A 17,312-nucleotide genomic window follows, 5' to 3' on the forward strand; every position below is an offset into this window, starting at 1 on the left:
GGACAATGACCTCCAAATGATACTGAGAGTAATAGATGGAAAAGAGCACAATACGTTGCTTTTGTAGTGGGGTTCCCAATGAACCATTTCCTCACGTGCTTGGGCTTTTAAGTGAATGCTATGTGGGCTGAAAATGTCAACTTACAATCACATATTCATCTTGCAGGGTGCACTATGTACTTGTCAATCTGCATTTCGCAAAACCTGACAGCGATGTGTGCTCTCTTGTGCAGTTCATGTAAAGGATGTAGTTTAGTGAGGTAATAAGGCAATTTATTGTTTTATAATAATTCATTGGAATATAATATGTCAGGAAGAAGAATAACCACTATTCCCTTGTCAAATTACAAAAAAAGATGTCTAATCAGTAAAACAAGTCTCCACGAGTTACTAAGATAAATTAAAAAAAGTAAAGGATACAATATGTGAATATGTTCCCTTTTTAAATGACATTTCTAAAATAAAAAGTGTCCCTGATATAGTGAATGCAAAATAAAGCATGTTATCCACATTAAACTCTGTCATGCAGCAGTAAAACCTAATATTAGAGACCAGGATAAAGAGAAACAAAACACTCAAACGTTTGAAATCTATCTTTGGCATTATTTAAATACACAGAAAACACATTCCACTTTTAATCAATAAAAAAATATAGAAGCTAGTCTTAATCTCATTCCATAGCCTCTTTTCAGAGAACAACACATATTAGTCCTGGCCCCTTGGCTCCATAAGAAAACGGTTGCCCAGAGACTTTCGTTTTTGATTTGTGTTTTTTGATAATTTAGCTTGGGTAGAAGTTGCTGATCCAGGCCCATTTGTTCTGAATGTAATATTTCAAGAACCATTTGATCTATATATAATAACTCCTCAGAGCATTCCTTCTGCCATTTTCCAAAATGGCAGTTCTATAATGATGTGTTTTATCCATCATATTGTTAATTTATTTTAATATTGTTTTGTTTCAGGTTTTCCATTGATTCAGATTCGTAAACATAAAGGAAACAGGTGATAGCAGAAGGTCTTTACCACCTGACAAAGTGTTGCTAACTACAAAATCTGAGGACTCCTTCAACAAAGAAAAAACCTGCAGCTGGACAGAAGATGCTGCAGAAATACGGTAAGACAAAGTTCACAAAAGATTGAAACTGATTGGTGAAGAGGATCACATGTTTTATCATTGTAACAAGTGCTACAAGTTGCACACAATTAAAAAAAATAACAGAAACCAGTGAATCACTACAAGAATCAGAGACTTCTGAGACAGCAACGACAACCAAACCCAATGCCCTTCCACTTAGAAGATTGATGACTACCCCTTGTGCACCTCCAACAACTGATCAGAAAGCAGAGGATCTTCAATGTGTTATCTGTGGTTTAGTCAGAACAAGGGCCAAAGAGTGTGACAAGGAACAAAGTACAGAGTATGTAAGTCCCAAAAGGCAAACATGTTTCTACCTGCAGCTAGTTTCAGCAGAGTAGCTGATCTAAACAGTGAGGTGAATGTAGTTGCAGCAGATTTGTATGGCCACCAAAACTGCATGCTTGCATACATTAAAAAATATGCATGTACACTAAGCTCCCGACAACAACGTATCCACCAACCTTCAGTTAAGTTTACACTTTTTGAAAAAGCAAATTAAATAGTAAAGCCACACTTGGGTGCCGGCTATGGGTTCACATTCAGTGAGATCAGAGATTTAATTGTCAACTTTGACAAAACTGTATTGATCCATAATAATGAAATTAATATTTTTCTGGTGAGAATGCACAATGACAGAATTATTTTTTGTCAGTCTAACAAAAAGAATGAGCCATTTATGGTGTTCTCAACTGATTTGACTCCTGAAGTTCTTGCTGCCAAAATAAGATCACATGATGCAGTAAAATTAGCAGGAACCCATGCGAGACTGCCTGTGCAGCAGGGAGGACGTTGCCATTATGCCCCATGGTATTACAATGTTCCTACCGTAGCACACCAGCACCCTCAGAATACACACTGTCTGCAAAGCAGAGAGTGCACATTCTGAGGGTGCTGGGCAGGGGCCCCTCTGTGGGTTCCTCACTGGCTTTCCGCTAGTTTATCCATGGTGGTAAGACATTCCATGGAAAGGCTGGCGGAAAGTGGAGTCGTGATCAGCATGGCGGTGCTGAGTTCAGAACCACCGTGGTGGACCGTGCATCCGACCACCATCAGCCCATCAGGAACAGTGTTCCTGCCAATGTCGGCGGCCTTTAAGCGGTCCGACTGCTGGGGTTGTAATGTGGCGTTAGACAACCTGGAGTGTGAGGGTCCGACCTTAAGACTGCCAGTCTCTTAATGTGGCCCTTAGATTTTGGACTTACCCCAGAGCTCCGCAAATCACAGGAGTCAACAAGAATGACGGATGTTATCTTAACATTGTTTACATCATTGTTTAAAGCAAAGAAAAACTATAACATGCTAAAGTTCTTGAGTTCGAAACAGAAACTGACAACATTGATGATGGCTTTGAAGATATAAGCGAAGAGTAGAAGATGATTCCCATGAACCGACAGGCTTATGCTCTTCAAATGTACTGTCTCTTCCAAATCATGTCTTGCAAATTACATCACAGCAAAAGAAACCTCCGCTACACATGATGACTGCCCACGCAATCTATGACAAGTGCAAAAGTAGAGTACTAATCACTTCAATGAATAGGATTGGTATATCAACAAGTTACAGTGACATAGAATGGAGCAGGAACTTGGTAGCAACTCATGCTATAAAATATTGTGAATCCGACAGCACACCACTTCCAAGTCACTTTACCAGGAAATGATTTACAATTGCAGCTCTTGATAATTTTGATTTTGAAGACAGCTCTTCTTGTCTGGAACATCCATCATGCATGACACTGCCATGGTGCTTTTTCAAGACTGTACCAATGAAGTAGCTGCTGAAAAAGAATCTGTGTCAGCTGTAGACACAAACACACAAAGCTCCAGACTTTTATAACCCAACTGCCTTGCCAATGTGTGCACAATCACTGCAAGCCATCAACATGTCCAGGTAAACCAAAAAGTGTAAAACTGAATTGCTTCTCAAATGATTCAAAAACACAAATCAAAAATGAAAATCTCTGGACAACAATTTTTTTATGGAGGTATAAAAGGGAGCTGACATTATATGGAGCACAAAAATGAGCAAAGATTAGAAAAAGTGAAAAAATAAAATAAAAAGGTTTGGCTCAAAAAGTACAAAATCAGTTATAGAAAGCACACAATAAACGGTTTTGGCTTCTGATGCCATACCCAGACACACTATAAGCATTGACTCACAAGACCAATATGATATACCACTCTGACACCACCCACCTTGTTTTTTTATTATCATTATGTTCTGAAATCTGAAATGTTTGATTTGGGGGATTCCTTCATCTCCCACTTTCTCCAGATAGGCAGTGGGGGGATATAGAAAAAGCACAAGTTGGCAGCTGCTGTGACCAAAATCACAGTGCTTCCAGCATTGGAGAGTGTGGGAAGAGTTTTCTGTAAACTCAGAAAATTGGTGACTGTTTGCTTGGAATCACAATATGTTCGTTGAACATAAGGGACAGTTTAAACTGTCTTTTTCAGTCAACAGTTTTCACTGGGAAGCTTTATGTGCATCCATTTGTTTTCCATGACAAGTGTATTCACTTAAGTGTGCTTTACAAATGTCTGTGAGGAAACGAGCTATCAAGTCTTTGCTGCTCAATGGGAAGGAGGACAGACTGCAAATTCTTTACGTATCTTTAAAGAATTAATGCAAATAGTAAAGTAGGCTGTAGTTATACCAGAAAGTGGGCATTGTGCCTGTGGCTCAGTGCAGCTCCAGTAAAAGAACTTTTATGAGGTCAGCAATACCTTAACACCTTCGCTTCCAGGCCTTTTCCCCCTCCTGTGCCGAGCCTTTTTTTGGCTATTTGGAGCAGTTCGCGCTTAGGCCCTCATAACTTTCTGTTCACGTAAGCTACCCACGCCAAATTTGCGTCCTTTTTTTCCAACATCCTAGGGATTCTAGAGGTACCAGACTTTGTGGGTTCCCCAGAAGGAGGGCAAGAAATTAGCCAAAAAACAGTGAAATTCATTTTTATTTTTTTTTAATTGGAAAAATGGGCTGCAGAAGAAGGCTTGTGGTTTTTTCCCTGAAAAGGGCATCAACAAAGGGTTTGCGGTGATAAAATCACCAGCTTCCCAGCTTTCAGGAACAGGCAGACTTGAATCAGAAACCCCAATTTTTCAACACAATTTTGGCATTTTACTGGGACATACCCCATTTTTATGATTTTTTGTGCTTTCAGCCTCCTTCCAGTCAGTGACAAAAATGGGCATGAAACCAATGCTGGATCCCAGAAACCGCAACATTTCTGAAAAGTAGACAAAATTCTGAATTCAGCAAGGGGTAATTTGTGTAGATCCTACAAGGGTTTCCTACAGAAAATAACAACCGAAAAAGAAAAATATTGAAATTGAGGTGAAAAAAACATCAATGTTTCTCTAAGTTTTACTCTGTAACTTTTTCCTGCAATGTCAGATTTTTGAAAGCAATATACCGTTACGTCTGCTGGACTCTTCTGGTTGCGGGGATATATAGGACTTGTAGGTTCATCAAGAACTCTAGGTACCCAGAGCCAATAAATCCAGCACCCTGCAGTGGGTTTTCATTCTATGCCGGGTATACAGCAATTCATTTGTTGAAATATAAAGAGTAAAAAATAGCTATCAAGAAAACCTTTGTATTTCCAAAATGGGCACAAGATAAGGTGTTGAGAAGCAGTGGTTATTTGCACATCTCTGAATTCCGGGGTGCCCATACTAGCATGTGAATTACAGGGCATTTCTCAAATAGACGTCTTTTTTACACACTGTCTTACATTTGGAAGGGAAAAATGTAGAGAAAGACAAGGAGCAATAAGACTTGTTTTGCTATTCTGTGTTCCCCCAAGTCTCCCGATAAAAATGATACCTCACTTGTGTGGGTAGGCCTAGCGCCCGCAACAGGATATGCCCCAAAACACAACGTGGACACATCACAGAAAACAGACCTGTTTTTAGCAAAGTGACTACCTGTAGATTTTGGCCTCTAGCTCAGCCGCCACCTAGGGAAACCTACCAAACCTGTGCATTTCTGAAAACTAGAGACCTAGGGGAATCCAAGATGGGGTGACTTGTGTGGCTCGTACCAGGTTCTGTTACCCAGAATCCTTTGCAAACCTCAAAATTTGGCTAAAAAAACACATGTTCCTCACATTTCTGTGGCAGAAAGTTCTGGAATCTGAGAGGAGCCACAAATTTCCTTCCACCCAGCGTTCCCCCACGCCTCCCGATAAAAATGATACCTCACTTGTGTGGGTAGGCCTAGCGCCCGCGACAGGAAACGCCCCAAAGCGCAACGTGGACACAGCCAAATTTTTGAAGGAAAACAGAGGTGTTTTTTGCAAAGTGCCTACCTGTAGATTTTGGCCTGTAGATCAGCCGCCACCTAGGGAAACCTACCAAACCTGTGCATTTCTGAAAACTAGAGACCTAGGGGAATCCAAGATGGGGTGACTTGTATGGCTCGGACCAGGTTCTGTTACCCAGAATCCTTTGCAAACCTCAAAATTTGGCTAAAAAACACATGTTCCTCACATTTCTGTGGCAGAAAGTTCTGGAATCTGAGAGGAGCCACAAATTTCCTTCCACCCAGCGTTCCCCCACGCCTCCCGATAAAAATGATACCTCACTTGTGTGGGTAGGCCTAGCGCCCGCGACAGGAAACGCCCCAAAGCGCAACGTGGACACAGCCAAATTTTTGAAGGAAAACAGAGGTGTTTTTTGCAAAGTGCCTACCTGTAGATTTTGGCCTGTAGCTCAGCCGCCACCTAGGGAAACCTACCAAACCTGTGCCTTTCTGAAAACTAGAGACCTAGGGGAATCCAAGATGGGGTGACTTGTGTGGCTCGGACCAGGATCTGTTACCCAGAATCCTTTGCAAACCTCAAAATTTGGCTAAAAAAACACATGTTCCTCACATTTCTGTGGCAGAAAGTTCTGGAATCTGAGAGAAGCCACAAATTTCCTTCCACCCAGCGTTCCCCCACGTCTCCCGTTAAAAATGATACCTCACTTGTGTGGGTAGGCCTAGCGCCCGCGACAGGAAACGCCCCAAAGCGCAACGTGGACACAGCCAAATTTTTGAAGGAAATCAGAGATGTTTTTTGCAAAGTGCCTACCTGTAGATTTTGGCCTGTAGCTCAGCCGCCACCTAGGGAAACCTACCAAACCTGTGCATTTCTGTAAACTAGAGACCTAGGGGAATCCAAGATGGGGTGACTTGTGTGGCTCGGACCAGGTTCTGTTACCCAGAATCCTTTGCAAACCTCAAAATTTGGCTAAAAAAAAACATGTTCCTCACATTTCTGTGGCAGAAAGTTCTGGAATCTGAGAGGAGCCACAAATTTCCTCCCACCCAGCGTTCCCCCACGTATCCCGTTAAAAATGATACCTCACTTGTGTGGGTAGGCCTAGCGCCCGCGACAGGAAACGCCCCAAAGCGCAACGTGGACACAGCCAAATTTTTGAAGGAAAACAGAGGTGTTTTTTGCATAGTGCCTACCTGTAGATTTTGGCCTGTAGCTCAGCCGCCACCTAGGGAAACCTACCAAACCTGTGCATTTCTGAAAACTAGAGACCTAGGGGAATCCAAGATGGGGTGACTTGTGTGGCTCGGACCAGGTTCTGTTACCCAGAATCCTTTGCAAACCTCAAAATTTGGCTAAAAAAACACATGTTCCTCACATTTCTGTGGCAGAAAGTTCTGGAATCTGAGAGGAGCCACAAATTTCCTTCCACCCAGCGTTCCCCCCACGTCTCCCGATAAAAATGATACCTCACTTGTGTGGGTAGGCCTAGCGCCCGCGACAGGAAACGCCCCAAAGCGCAACGTGGACACAGCCAAATTTTTGAAGGAAAACAGAGGTGTTTTTTGCAAAGTGCCTACCTGTAGATTTTGGCCTGTAGCTCAGCCGCCACCTAGGGAAACCTACCAAACCTGTGCATTTCTGAAAACTAGAGACCTAGGGGAATGCAAGATGGGGTGACTTGTGTGGCTCGGACCAGGTTCTGTTACCCAGAATCCTTTGCAAACCTCAAAATTTGGCTAAAAAAACACATGTTCCTCACATTTCTGTGGCAGAAAGTTCTGGAATCTGAGAGGAGCCACAAATTTCCTTCCACCCAGCGTTCCCCCACGTCTCCCGATAAAAATGATACCTCACTTGTGTGGGTAGGCCTAGCGCCCACGACAGGAAACGCCCCAAAGCGCAACGTGGACACAGCCAAATTTTTGAAGGAAAACATAGGTGTTTTTTGCAAAGTGCCTACCTGTAGATTTTGGCCTGTAGCTCAGCCGCCACCTAGGGAAACCTACCAAACCTGTGCATTTCTGAAAACTAGAGACCTAGGGGAATCCAAGATAGGGTGACTTGTGTGGCTCGGACCAGGTTCTGTTACCCAGAATCCTTTGCAAACCTCAAAATTTGTCTAAAAAAACACATGTTCCTCACATTTCTGTGTCAGAAAGTTCTGGAATCTGAGAGGAGCCACAAATTTCCTTCCACCCAGCGTTCCCCCACGTCTCCCGATAAAAATGATACCTCACTTGTGTGGGTAGGCCTAGCGCCCGCGACAGGAAACGCCCCAAAGCGCAACGTGGACACAGCCAAATTTTTGAAGGAAAACAGAGGTGTTTTTAGCAAAGTGCCTACCTGTAGATTTTGGCCTGTAGGTCATCCGCCACCTAGGGAAACCTACAAAACCCGTGCATTTCTGAAAACTAGAGACCTAGGGGAATCCAAGATGGGGTGACTTGTGTGGCTCAGACCAGGTTCTGTTACCCAGAATCCTTTGCAAACCTCAAAATTTGACTAAAAAAACACATGTTCCTCACATTTCTGCGGCAGAAAGTTCTGGAATCTGAGAGGAGCCACAAATTTCCTTCCACCCAGGGTTCCCCCACGTCTCCCGATAAAAATGATACCTCACTTGTGTGGGTAGGCCTAGCGCCCGCGACAGGATATGCCCCAAAACACAACGTGGACACATCACTGAAAACAGACCTGTTTTTTGCAAAGTGCCTACCTGTAGATTTTGGCCTGTAGCTCAGCCGCCACCAAGGGAAACCTACCAAACCTGTGCATTTCTGAAAACTAGAGACCTAGGGGAATCCAAGATGGGGTGACTTGTGTGGCTCTGACCAGGTTCTGTTACCCAGAATCCTTTGCAAACCTCAAAATTTGGCTAAAAAAACACATGTTCCTCACATTTCTGTGGCAGAAAGTTCTGGAATCTGAGAGGAGCCACAAATTTCCTTCCACCCAGCGTTCCCCCCACGTCTCCCGATAAAAATGATACCTCACTTGTGTGGGTAGGCCTAGCGCCCGCGACAGGAAACGCCCCAAAGCGCAACGTGGACACAGCCACATTTTTGAAGGAAAACAGAGGTGTTTTTTGCAAAGTGCCTACCTGTAGATTTTGGCCTGTAGCTCAGCCGCCACCTAGGGAAACCTACCAAACCTGTGCATTTCTGAAAACTAGAGACCTAGGGGAATGCAAGATGGGGTGACTTGTGTGGCTCGGACCAGGTTCTGTTACCCAGAATCCTTTGCAAACCTCAAAATTTGGCTAAAAAAACACATGTTCCTCACATTTCTGTGGCAGAAAGTTCTGGAATCTGAGAGGAGCCACAAATTTCCTTCCACCCAGCGTTCCCCCACGTCTCCCGATAAAAATGATACCTCACTTGTGTGGGTAGGCCTAGCGCCCACGACAGGAAACGCCCCAAAGCGCAACGTGGACACAGCCAAATTTTTGAAGGAAAACAGAGGCGTTTTTTGCAAAGTGCCTACCTGTAGATTTTGGCCTGTAGCTCAGCCGCCACCTAGGGAAACCTACCAAACCTGTGCATTTCTGAAAACTAGAGACCTAGGGGAATCCAAGATAGGGTGACTTGTGTGGCTCGGACCAGGTTCTGTTACCCAGAATCCTTTGCAAACCTCAAAATTTGTCTAAAAAAACACATGTTCCTCACATTTCTGTGGCAGAAAGTTCTGGAATCTGAGAGGAGCCACAAATTTCCTTCCACCCAGCGTTCCCCCACGTCTCCCGATAAAAATGATACCTCACTTGTGTGGGTAGGCCTAGCGCCCGCGACAGGAAACGCCCCAAAGCGCAACGTGGACACAGCCAAATTTTTGAAGGAAAACAGAGGTGTTTTTTGCAAAGTGCCTACCTGTAGATTTTGGCCTGTAGGTCATCCGCCACCTAGGGAAACCTACAAAACCCGTGCATTTCTGAAAACTAGAGACCTAGGGGAATCCAAGATGGGGTGACTTGTGTGGCTCGGACCAGGTTCTGTTACCCAGAATCCTTTGCAAACCTCAAAATTTGACTAAAAAAACACATGTTCCTCACATTTCTGCGGCAGAAAGTTCTGGAATCTGAGAGGAGCCACAAATTTCCTTCCACCCAGGGTTCCCCCACGTCTCCCGATAAAAATGATACCTCACTTGTGTGGGTAGGCCTAGCGCCTGCGACAGGATATGCCCCAAAACACAACGTGGACACATCACTGAAAACAGACCTGTTTTTTGCAAAGTGCCTACCTGTAGATTTTGGCCTGTAGCTCAGCCGCCACCTAGGGAAACCTACCAAACCTGTGCATTTCTGAAAACTAGAGACCTAGGGGAATCCAAGATGGGGTGACTTGTGTGGCTCGGACCAGGTTCTGTTACCCAGAATCCTTTGCAAACCTCAAAATTTGGCTAAAAAAACACATGTTCCTCACATTTCTGTGGCAGAAAGTTCTGGAATCTGAGAGGAGCCACAAATTTCCTTCCACCCAGCGTTCCCCCACGTCTCCCGATAAAAATGATACCTCACTTGTGTGGGTAGGCCTAGCGCCCACGACAGGAAACGCCCCAAAGCGCAACGTGGACACAGCCAAATTTTTGAAGGAAAACAGAGGTGTTTTTTGCAAAGTGCCTACCTGTAGATTTTGGCCTGTAGATCAGCCGCCACCTAGGGAAACCTACCAAACCTGTGCATTTCTGAAAACTAGAGACCTAGGGGAATCCAAGATGGGGTGACTTGTGTGGCTCGGACCAGGTTCTGTTACCCAGAATCCTTTGCAAACCTCAAAATTTGACTAAAAAAACACATGTTCCTCACATTTCTGCGGCAGAAAGTTCTGGAATCTGAGAGGAGCCACAAATTTCCTTCCACCCAGGGTTCCCCCACGTCTCCCGATAAAAATGATACCTCACTTGTGTGGGTAGGCCTAGCGCCCGCGACAGGATATGCCCCAAAACACAACGTGGACACATCACTGAAAACAGACCTGTTTTTTGCAAAGTGCCTACCTGTAGATTTTGGCCTGTAGGTCATCCGCCACCTAGGGAAACCTACCAAACCCGTGCATTTCTGAAAACTAGAGACCTAGGGGAATCCAAGATGGGGTGACTTGTGTGGCTCGGACCAGGTTCTGTTACCCAGAATACTTTGCAAACCTCAAAATTTGACTAAAAAAACACATGTTCCTCACATTTCTGCGGCAGAAAGTTCTGGAATCTGAGAGGAGCCACAAATTTCCTTCCACCCAGGGTTCCCCCACGTCTCCCGATAAAAATGATACCTCACTTGTGTGGGTAGGCCTAGCGCCCGCGACAGGATATGCCCCAAAACACAACGTGGACACATCACTGAAAACAGACCTGTTTTTTGCAAAGTGCCTACCTGTAGATTTTGGCCTCTAGCTCAGCCACCACCTAGGGAAACCTACCAAACCTGTGCATTTCTGAAAACTAGAGACCTAGGGGAATCCAAGATGGGGTGACTTGTGTGGCTCGGACCAGGTTCTGTTACCCAGAATCCTTTGCAAACCTCAAAATTTGGCTAAAAAAACACATGTTCCTCACATTTCTGTGGCAGAAAGTTCTGGAATCTGAGAGGAGCCACAAATTTCCTTCCACCCAGCGTTCCCCCACGTCTCCCAAAAAGAATGATACCTCACTTGTGTGGGTAGGCCTAGCGCTCGTGACAGGAAATGGCCCAAAACACAACGTGGACACATCACATTTTTTCATAGAAAACAGTGCCTACCTGTGGATTTTGGCCTCTAGCTCAGCCGGCACCTGCGGAAACCTAGCAAACCAGCGCATTTTTGAAAACTAGAGACCTAGGGGAATCCAAGATGGGGTGATTTGCGGGGCTCTGACCAGGTTCTGTTACCCAGAATCCTTTGCAAACATCAAAATGTGGCCAAAAAACACTTTTTCCTCTCATTTCGGTGACAGAAAGTTCTGGAATCTGAGAGGAGCCACAAATTTCCTTCCACCCAGCGTTCCCCCACGTCTCCCGAAAAGAATGATACCTCACTTGTGTGGGTAGGCCTAGCGCTCGTGACAGGAAATGGCCCAAAACACAACGTGGACACATCACATTTTTTCATAGAAAACAGTGCCTACCTGTGGATTTTGGCCTCTAGCTCAGCCGGCACCTGCGGAAACCTAGCAAACCAGCGCATTTTTGAAAACTAGAGACCTAGGGGAATCCAAGATGGGGTGATTTGCGGGGCTCTGACCAGGTTCTGTTACCCAGAATCCTTTGCAAACATCAAAATGTGGCCAAAAAACACTTTTTCCTCTCATTTCGGTGACAGAAAGTTCTGGAATCTGAGAGGAGCCACAAATTTCCTTCCACCCAGCGTTCCCCCACGTCTCCCGAAAAGAATGATACCTCACTTGTGTGGGTAGGCCTAGCGCTCGTGACAGGAAATGGCCCAAAACACAACGTGGACACATCACATTTTTTCATAGAAAACAGTGCCTACCTGTGGATTTTGGCCTCTAGCTCAGCCGGCACCTGCGGAAACCTAGCAAACCAGCGCATTTTTTAAAACTAGAGACCTAGGGGAATCCAAGATGGGGTGATTTGCGGGGCTCTGACCAGGTTCTGTTACCCAGAATCCTTTGCAAACATCAAAATTTGGCCAAAAAACACTTTTTCCTCTCATTTCGGTGACAGAAAGTTCTGGAATCTGAGAGGAGCCACAAATTTCCTTCCACCCAGCGTTCCCCTAAGTCTCTCCATAAAAATGGTACCTCACTTGTGTGGGTAGGCCTAGCGCCCACGAAAGGAAATGGCCCAAAACACAACGTGGACACAACATATTTTTTCACAGAAAACAGAGGTGTTTTTTGCAAAGTGCCTACCTGTGGATTTTGGCCTGTAGCTCAGCCGCCACCTAGGGAAACCTACCAAACCTGTGCATTTCTGAAAACTAGAGACCTAGGGGAATCCAAGATGGGGTTACTTGTGTGGCTCGGACCAGGTTCTGTTACCCAGAATTCTTTGCAAACCTCAAAATTTGGCTAAAAAAACACATGTTCCTCACATTTCTGTGGCAGAAAGTTCTGGAATCTGAGAGGAGCCACAAATTTCCTTCCACCCAGGGTTCCCCCACGTCTCCCGATAAAAATGATACCTCACTTGTGTGGGTAGGCCTAGCGCCCGCGACAGGTTATGCCCCAAAACACAACGTGGACACATCACTGAAAACAGACCTGTTTTTTGCAAAGTGCCTACCTGTAGATTTTGGCCTCTAGCTCAGCCGCCACCTAGGGAAACCTACCAAACCTGTGCATTTCTGAAAACTAGAGACCTAGGGGAATCCAAGATGGGGTGACTTGTGTGGCTCGGACCAGGTTCTGTTACCCAGAATTCTTTGCAAACCTCAAAATTTGGCTAAAAAAACACATGTTCCTCACATTTCTGTGGCAGAAAGTTCTGGAATCTGAGAGGAGCCACAAATTTCCTTCCACCCAGCTTTCCCCCACGTCTCCCGATAAAAATGATACCTCACTTGTGTGGGTAGGCCTAGCGCCCGCGACAGGAAACGCCCCAAAGCGCAACGTGGACACAGCCACATTTTTGAAGGAAAACAGAGGTGTTTTTTGCAAAGTGCCTACCTGTAGATTTTGGCCTGTAGCTCAGCCGCCACCTAGGGAAACCTACCAAACCTGTGCATTTCTGAAAACTAGAGACCTAGGGGAATCCAAGATGGGGTGACTTGTGTGGCTCGGACCAGGTTCTGTTACCCAGAATCCTTTGCAAACCTCAAAATTTGGCTAAAAAAACACATGTTCCTCACATTTCTGTGGCAGAAAGTTCTGGAATCTGAGAGGAGCCACAAATTTCCTTCCACCCAGCGTTCCCCCACGTCTCCCAAAAAGAATGATACCTCACTTGTGTGGGTAGGCCTAGCGCTCGTGACAGGAAATGGCCCAAAACACAACGTGGACACATCACATTTTTTCATAGAAAACAGTGCCTACCTGTGGATTTTGGCCTCTAGCTCAGCCGGCACCTGCGGAAACCTAGCAAACCAGCGCATTTTTGAAAACTAGAGACCTAGGGGAATCCAAGATGGGGTGATTTGCGGGGCTCTGACCAGGTTCTGTTACCCAGAATCCTTTGCAAACATCAAAATGTGGCCAAAAAACACTTTTTCCTCTCATTTCGGTGACAGAAAGTTCTGGAATCTGAGAGGAGCCACAAATTTCCTTCCACCCAGCGTTCCCCCACGTCTCCCGAAAAGAATGATACCTCACTTGTGTGGGTAGGCCTAGCGCTCGTGACAGGAAATGGCCCAAAACACAACGTGGACACATCACATTTTTTCATAGAAAACAGTGCCTACCTGTGGATTTTGGCCTCTAGCTCAGCCGGCACATGCGGAAACCTAGCAAACCAGCGCATTTTTGAAAACTAGAGACCTAGGGGAATCCAAGATGGGGTGATTTGCGGGGCTCTGACCAGGTTCTGTTACCCAGAATCCTTTGCAAACATCAAAATGTGGCCAAAAAACACTTTTTCCTCTCATTTCGGTGACAGAAAGTTCTGGAATCTGAGAGGAGCCACAAATTTCCTTCCACCCAGCGTTCCCCCACGTCTCCCGAAAAGAATGATACCTCACTTGTGTGGGTAGGCCTAGCGCTCGTGACAGGAAATGGCCCAAAACACAACGTGGACACATCACATTTTTTCATAGAAAACAGTGCCTACCTGTGGATTTTGGCCTCTAGCTCAGCCGGCACCTGCGGAAACCTAGCAAACCAGCGCATTTTTTAAAACTAGAGACCTAGGGGAATCCAAGATGGGGTGATTTGCGGGGCTCTGACCAGGTTCTGTTACCCAGAATCCTTTGCAAACATCAAAATTTGGCCAAAAAACACTTTTTCCTCTCATTTCGGTGACAGAAAGTTCTGGAATCTGAGAGGAGCCACAAATTTCCTTCCACCCAGCGTTCCCCTAAGTCTCTCCATAAAAATGGTACCTCACTTGTGTGGGTAGGCCTAGCGCCCACGAAAGGAAATGGCCCAAAACACAACGTGGACACAACATATTTTTTCACAGAAAACAGAGGTGTTTTTTGCAAAGTGCCTACCTGTGGATTTTGGCCTGTAGCTCAGCCGCCACCTAGGGAAACCTACCAAACCTGTGCATTTCTGAAAACTAGAGACCTAGGGGAATCCAAGATGGGGTTACTTGTGTGGCTCGGACCAGGTTCTGTTACCCAGAATTCTTTGCAAACCTTAAAATTTGGCTAAAAAAACACATGTTCCTCACATTTCTGTGGCAGAAAGTTCTGGAATCTGAGAGGAGCCACAAATTTCCTTCCACCCAGGGTTCCCCCACGTCTCCCGATAAAAATGATACCTCACTTGTGTGGGTAGGCCTAGCGCCCGCGACAGGTTATGCCCCAAAACACAACGTGGACACATCACTGAAAACAGACCTGTTTTTTGCAAAGTGCCTACCTGTAGATTTTGGCCTCTAGCTCAGCCGCCACCTAGGGAAACCTACCAAACCTGTGCATTTCTGAAAACTAGAGACCTAGGGGAATCCAAGATGGGGTGACTTGTGTGGCTCGGACCAGGTTCTGTTACCCAGAATTCTTTGCAAACCTCAAAATTTGGCTAAAAAAACACATGTTCCTCACATTTCTGTGGCAGAAAGTTCTGGAATCTGAGAGGAGCCACAAATTTCCTTCCACCCAGCTTTCCCCCACGTCTCCCGATAAAAATGATACCTCACTTGTGTGGGTAGGCCTAGCGCCCGCGACAGGAAACGCCCCAAAGCGCAACGTGGACACAGCCAAATTTTTGAAGGAAAACAGAGGTGTTTTTTGCAAAGTGCCTACCTGTAGATTTTGGCCTGTAGCTCAGCCGCCACCTAGGGAAACCTACCAAACCTGTGCATTTCTGAAAACTAGAGACCTAGGGGAATCCAAGATGGGGTTACTTGTGTGTCTCGGACCAGGTTCTGTTACCCAGAATTCTTTGCATACCTCAAAATATGGCTAAAAAAACACATGTTCCTCACATTTCTGTGGCACAAAGTTCTGGAATCTGAGAGGCGCCACAAATTTTCTTCCACCCAGCGTTCCCCCACGTCTCCCGAAAAGAATGATACCTCACTTGTGTGGGTAGGCCTAGCGCTCGTGACAGGAAATGGCCCAAAACACAACGTGGACACATCAAATTTTTTCATAGAAAACAGTGCCTACCTGTGGATTTTGGCCTCTAGCTCAGCCGGCACCTGGGGAAACCTAGCAAACCAGCGCATTTTTGAAAACTAGAGACCTAGGGGAATCCAAGATGGGGTGATTTGCGGGGCTCTGACCAGGTTCTGTTACCCAGAATCCTTTGCAAACATCAAAATGTGGCCAAAAAACACTTTTTCCTCTCATTTCGGTGACAGAAAGTTCTGGAATCTGAGAGGAGCCACAAATTTCCTTCCACCCAGCGTTCCCCCACGTCTCCCAAAAAGAATGATACCTCACTTGTGTGGGTAGGCCTAGCGCTCGTGACAGGAAATGGCCCAAAACACAACGTGGACACATCACATTTTTTCATAGAAAACAGTGCCTACCTGTGGATTTTGGCCTCTAGCTCAGCCGGCACCTGCGGAAACCTAGCAAACCAGCGCATTTTTGAAAACTAGAGACCTAGGGGAATCCAAGATGGGGTGATTTGCGGGGCTCTGACCAGGTTCTGTTACCCAGAATCCTTTGCAAACATCAAAATGTGGCCAAAAAACACTTTTTCCTCTCATTTCGGTGACAGAAAGTTCTGGAATCTGAGAGGAGCCACAAATTTCCTTCCACCCAGCGTTCCCCCACGTCTCCCGAAAAGAATGATACCTCACTTGTGTGGGTAGGCCTAGCGCTCGTGACAGGAAATGGCCCAAAACACAACGTGGACACATCACATTTTTTCATAGAAAACAGTGCCTACCTGTGGATTTTGGCCTCTAGCTCAGCCGGCACCTGCGGAAACCTAGCAAACCAGCGCATTTTTTAAAACTAGAGACCTAGGGGAATCCAAGATGGGGTGATTTGCGGGGCTCTGACCAGGTTCTGTTACCCAGAATCCTTTGCAAACATCAAAATTTGGCCAAAAAACACTTTTTCCTCTCATTTCGGTGACAGAAAGTTCTGGAATCTGAGAGGAGCCACAAATTTCCTTCCACCCAGCGTTCCCCTAAGTCTCTCCATAAAAATGGTACCTCACTTGTGTGGGTAGGCCTAGCGCCCACGAAAGGAAATGGCCCAAAACACAACGTGGACACAACATATTTTTTCACAGAAAACAGAGGTGTTTTTTGCAAAGTGCCTACCTGTGGATTTTGGCCTGTAGCTCAGCCGCCACCTAGGGAAACCTACCAAACCTGTGCATTTCTGAAAACTAGAGACCTAGGGGAATCCAAGATGGGGTTACTTGTGTGGCTCGGACCAGGTTCTGTTACCCAGAATTCTTTGCAAACCTCAAAATTTGGCTAAAAAAACACATGTTCCTCACATTTCTGTGGCAGAAAGTTCTGGAATCTGAGAGGAGCCACAAATTTCCTTCCACCCAGGGTTCCCCCACGTCTCCCGATAAAAATGATACCTCACTTGTGTGGGTAGGCCTAGCGCCCGCGACAGGATATGCCCCAAAACACAACGTGGACACATCACTGAAAACAGACCTGTTTTTTGCAAAGTGCCTACCTGTAGATTTTGGCCTCTAGCTCAGCCGCCACCTAGGGAAACCTACCAAACCTGTGCATTTCTGAAAACTAGAGACCTAGGGGAATCCAAGATGGGGTGACTTGTGTGGCTCGGACCAGGTTCTGTTACCCAGAATTCTTTGCAAACCTCAAAATTTGGCTAAAAAAACACATGTTCCTCACATTTCTGTGGCAGAAAGTTCTGGAATCTGAGAGGA

The 17,312-nt window shown here is 45.6% G+C and overlaps 1 long non-coding RNA gene across 4 annotated transcripts in view; it reads left to right on the forward strand.

Moving 5' to 3' along the window:
• The window catches only part of LOC138285290 (uncharacterized), a 222,877-nt gene that overhangs the window by 105,030 nt on the left and 100,535 nt on the right, over positions 1 to 17,312 (forward strand). For all 4 annotated transcript variants that reach the window (XR_011201562.1, XR_011201564.1, XR_011201561.1 and 1 more), the window contains one exon: positions 966 to 1,117. This is a non-coding gene — a long non-coding RNA (uncharacterized lncRNA). The remainder of the gene's footprint in view (positions 1 to 965; positions 1,118 to 17,312) is intronic.

This window comes from Pleurodeles waltl, chromosome 3_1, assembly GCF_031143425.1.
Source record: "Pleurodeles waltl isolate 20211129_DDA chromosome 3_1, aPleWal1.hap1.20221129, whole genome shotgun sequence".
NCBI lineage: Eukaryota > Metazoa > Chordata > Amphibia > Caudata > Salamandridae > Pleurodeles > Pleurodeles waltl.